Genomic DNA, 6,000 nt, shown 5'->3' with positions numbered 1-6,000 from the left:
ATAGACATCAAAGTTATAATTTGTTTCTTAACTTTTTATTAGTATATTCTAAATTTATCATCGTTTGCCATTATTATTTTAATACTTATTTTGTCATTAATTGTTCACATATAAGTTATCATTAACAATACCTTCTAAACATCATCATCAATAATTAACTTTCATATTCTAAGCTTGTCACTATTGGTACACTTTAAAGTTATCATTAAAAGAATATTCTAAAATTCCATTATTAGTATATTCTAAACTTGTCATTGATAGTACACATTTAAGTTATCATTAATTGTATCTTTAATCTGATCATTATTAGTATGTTCTATAATTATCATTATTAGTATTAGTTATCATTAATAGTATCCTGAGTATCTTGTAAAATTGTCATTATTAGTGTGTTCTAAACTTGTCATTATATGTATATTCCTAACGTATCATTAATACACTTTCTAAAATTGTCATTATTAGTATACTATAAACTTACCCATAATAATAATAATATTCTCAACTTTCATAATATTTTCTAATATTTATTATCAGTATCCTCTACAATTGCCATTATTAGTGCATATTAAAGTTGCCTTCTCAACTTGTCCTTATTAGTATATTTTAAACATGTGATTATGAGTTCATATTGGAGTTATCATTAATAGTACTTTCTAAACATGTAATTAACTTTCATATTCTAAGCTTGTCACTCTTGGTACACTTTAAAGTTATCATTAATAGAATATTGTAAAATTTCATTATTCGTATATTCTAAAATTATCATTAATAGTACATATTAAAGTTATCATTAATAGTATCTTTAATCTGATCATTATTAGTATGTTCTATAATTATCATTATTAGTATTAGTTATCATTAATAGTATCTTGAGTATCTTGTAAACTTGTCATTATTAGTATGGTCTAAACTTGTCATTATAAGTATATTCTCAACGTATCATTATTACTATACATTAAAATAACCATTAATACACTTTCTAAACTTGTCATTAATAGTATGTTCTTAACTTTAATAATATTTTCTAATATTTGTTATTATCAGTATCCTCTACAATTGCCATTCTTAGTGCATATGAAAGTTATCATTAATAGTACCTTCTCAACTTGTCCTTATAAGTATATTCTAAACATGTTATTATGAGTACATATTAGAGTTATCATTAATAGTACTTTCTAAACATGTAATAAACTTTCATATTCTAAGCTTGTCATTAATAGAACATTCTAAAGTTTCATTAGTAGTATATTTAAACTTGTCATTAATAGTACACATTAAAGTTATCATTAATAGTATATTTAATCTGATCATTATTAGTATGTTCCATAATCAGTATTAGTTATCATTTACAGTATCTTGTAAACTTGTCATTATTAGTATGCTCTATACATGTCATTATAAGTATATTTTTAACGTATCATTATTACTATACATCAAACTTACCATTAATAGTACTTTCTAAACTTATCATTATTAGTATATTATAAACTTACCCATAATAGTATATTCTCAACTTTTATAATTAGTACACATTAATATTATCATTAATAGTAGCTTCCAAACTTGTATAACCTTGTATATTCTAAAGTTGTCACTCTTAGTACATATTTAAGTTATTATTGAAAGAATGTTTTGAACTTGTCGTTATTGGTATATACTAAACCTGTCATTAATAGCACTCGTTAAAATTATCATTAATACCATAATCTTAATTTGTTTTTATTAGTACACATTAAAGTTTTTATCAGTAGTACATAAAAAGTGTCATTAATCGTATATTAACTTGTCATTACTAGAACATATTGATAATACCTTTTCAACTTGTCATTATTAGTATAATTCAAACATTAATTAGTAAGCATTATTAGTGTATTCTAAACTCTAAACTTTTCATTATTAGTTCACATTAAAGTTTCAATTAATCGTACCTTTTAAATATGACATTATGACACATTAAACTTGTCATTCTTAGAATATTCTAAACTTTCTTTAATAGTACATGTTATAGATATTGCTAAAAGAATCTTCTAATCTTGTCAGTATCAATATACATTAAAGTTATTATTACTTTTATATTGTAATATTGTAATCTTGTAATCTTGACAAAACAATAAAGTTATCAAAAGTACCGATTATTACCACATTCTAAATTTGTCATTATTTGTGCAAATAGAATTTATCATTAATCACACACTTCTTATTATTAGTATATTCTAAATTTGATATTATTAGTAAACATTAAAGTTATGATAAACATTACCTTCTAAACTTGTCATCATTAGTATCTTCTAAACGTGTCATTATTAGAATATTCTAAACTCGTCATTATTAGTTATTTTTATAGTATGTTCTAAACCTGTCATTATTAGAATGTTCTAAACTTGTCATTATAAGTACTGTACACATCAAAGATATCATTAATAGTACATTTTAAACTTGTCATCATTAGAATGTTTTATACTTTTCATTATTAGTACACATTTAAGTTAATAGTACTTTCTAAACTTCAGTATATTAACATGTATATTCTAAACATGTCTTCATTGGTATATTCTAAACTTGTCATAATTAGTATGTTCTAAACTTGTCATTAATACTTCATATTAATACTTCTTATTATTAGTATATTCTAAATTTGATATTATTAGTAAACATTAAAGTTATGATAAACATTACCATTATTAGTATCATCATTATTAGTATCATCATCATCATCATCATTAGTATCTTCTAAACGTGTCATTATTAGTATATTCTAAACTTGTCATTATAAGTACACATCAAAGATATAATTAATAGTACCTTTTAAACTTGTCATCATTTAAAGTATCATTAGTATCATTAGTATTATTAGTATCATTAGTATCATTAGCATCATTAGTATCATTAGTATCATTAAAGTATCATTAGTATCATTAGTATCATTAAAGTTATAATTAATAGTATCTTTCTAAATTTGTCATTTTAGTACACATTCAATTCATTATCAATAGTACCCTCTACACTCGTCAATTTTTTGTATATTATAAACTTGTTATTATTAACACATATCTGAGTTATCATTAAAAGCTTCTCTTTATTAGTACACGTTTAAGCAAGTTTGTAATATAATAATAAAGACAAGTTTAGAATGCACTCAAACTTAAATTTAATGTGTACTAATAATAAAAAAAATAAAATATGGTAATGATTAGTTTAGAAGGTACTATTAAGTTCTTTAATGTGTACTAATAGTGACAAGTTTAGAATACAGTAATGATGAGAAATTTTGAAAGTACTATTATTGACAAATTTAGAATGTACTAATAATGAAAAATTTGGAAAATATTACCAATGATAGCTAATGAATACAAACAAATACAAAAACTACAAAATACAAATATATATATATATATATATATATATATATATATATAGAAATACAAACATACAAAAAATGCAAAACAAATACAAATACAAATACAAATACAAATACAAATACAAATACAAATTTATAATCTATTAATAATAACTTTAATGTGTTCTGAAAATGAAAAGTTTAGAATATACCAATAATAAGTTTAAAATAAGCTAACAATGACAATCTTAGCATGAACTTTTAACGATAACTTTAATGTGTACAAGTAATGACAGGTTAAAGGTACTATTAATAGTAACTTTATAATAATGACACATATAGAGTATACTAATATTAAGTTTAGGATATACAAATAAAGGCGTGGTAGGTACTATTAATGATAACTTTAATGTGTACCAATAATGAGATGTTTAGAATATACTTAAAACTACAATTTTATAAGGAACTTACTTTAGAGTGTACTAACACTAAAAAGTTTATTATATACAAATAATAAACAGTTTAGAATAAAAAATAATGACAAGTTTAGAAGAAACTAATATTGACATGTTTAAAAGATCCTATTAAATGATATCTTTAATGTGTACTAAGAAGTTGAAGGTACTGTTAAGTTTAGAGTATATTAATAATAACGAGTTGAGATGATACTATAATTGTTAACTATGATATGTACTAATAATGACATGTTTAGAATTTAGAATACACTAACATTGATAACGTTAATATGAACTAATGACAAGTTTAGAATATGCAAACAAAGAAAATTTAGAAGGTACTAATAATGGTAGTAATAATGAAAAAATAGAATATACTAATACTGACAAGTTTAGAATATAACAATAAAAACAAGATTAGAAGGTATTTTAAAGATAATATTAATGTGTACTAATAATGAGAATTTTAGAATGTACTAATAATGAAGAGTGTGAAAATACAATTAATATCTTTATTGTGTACAAATAACGACAAATATGGAATATACTAATAACGACAGGTTGAAAAGGAACTACTAACGATAACTTTAATGTGTACTAATAAAAACAAGTTTAGAACATATTTTAGTAGTGACAAGTTTTTAACGATAATGATAACATTAATGTGTAATAATATTGACAAGTTTAGAATATACTAATATATAATTACAAGTTAAAAGGGTACTCTTAATGATTAGTGTAGAAGGTACTATTAATGACTTTAATCTTCACAAATGATAAGTTTAGAACACACTAATAATGCCAGGTTTAGACAATACTAATAAAAACAAGATTAGTAAGTACTATTAATGATAGATTTAATGTGTACTAATAATGTCAAACTTGGAATATAGTAATATTGAAAAGATTAGAAGATACTATCAATGATAAGTTTACTAATATGAACGTGTTTTGAATATACTAATAACAACATCTTTAGAATATACTATTATAATAATGACAAGGTTTAATGACAACTTTAACATACTAATATTGCCATGTTTAGAATATTCCAATGTAGACATGTTTAGAATATACGCTTAATGAGAAATTTGGAAAGAACTATTAATGATAATGATATTAATGATATAATAATGACGATGGGTACTAATGATGACAAGTTTAGAATATTCCGATAATGACAGGTTTAGAAGATACTATTAATGATAACTAATAATGACGAGTTTAGAATATACTAATAATTACAAATTCAAAGGGTACTGTTTACGATTAGTTTCGAAGGTACTATTAATGACTTTAATGTTTACTAATAAGTTTAGAACATACTAATAATGTCAAGTTTAGAATGTTTAGAATATACTAGTTTAAACGATGATAATAATGACATGACAACTTTAACATATACTAATATTGCCAAGTTTAGTATATTAATGATTATAAGTTTAGAATATTCTAAGAATGACAAGTATAATGTGTCATAATGTCAATATTTAAAAGGTACGATTAATTGAAACTTTAATGTGAACTAATAATGAAAAGTTTAGAGTTTAGAATACACTAATAATGCTTACTAAGTAATGTTTGAATCATACTAATAATGACAAGTTGAAAAGGTATTATCAATATGTTCTAGTAATGACAAGTTAATATACGATTAATGACATTTTTTATGTACTACTGATAAAAACTTTAATGTGTACTAATAAAAACAAATTAAGATGGTATTAATGATAATTTTAACGAGTGCTATTAATGACAGGTTTAGTATATACCAATAACGACAAGTTCAAAACATTCCTTTAATAATAACTTAAATATGTACTAAGAGTGACAACTTTAGAATATACAAGGTTATACAAGTTTGGAAGCTACTATTAATGATAATATTAATGTGTACTAATTATAAAAGTTGAGAATATACTATTATGGGTAAGTTTATAATATACTAATAATGACAAGTTTAGAAAGTACTATTAATGGTAAGTTTAATGTATAGTAATAATGATACGTTAAAAATATACTTATAATGACATGTATAGAGCATAGTAATAATGACAAGTTTATAAGATACTGTTAATGATAACTAATACTGATAATGATAATTATGGAACATACTAATAATGATCAGATTAAATATACTATTAATGATAACTTTAATGTGTACTATTAATGACAAATTTAAATATACTAATAATGAAACTTTTGAAT

This window comes from Oratosquilla oratoria, chromosome 9 (genome assembly GCF_046742065.1).
Source record: "Oratosquilla oratoria isolate Oo_2021 chromosome 9, ASM4674206v1, whole genome shotgun sequence".
Classification (NCBI taxonomy): Eukaryota; Metazoa; Arthropoda; class Malacostraca; order Stomatopoda; family Squillidae; genus Oratosquilla; species Oratosquilla oratoria.
The sequence above is the reverse complement of the archived record's forward strand: the minus strand, read 5'-3'. Positions refer to the sequence as shown.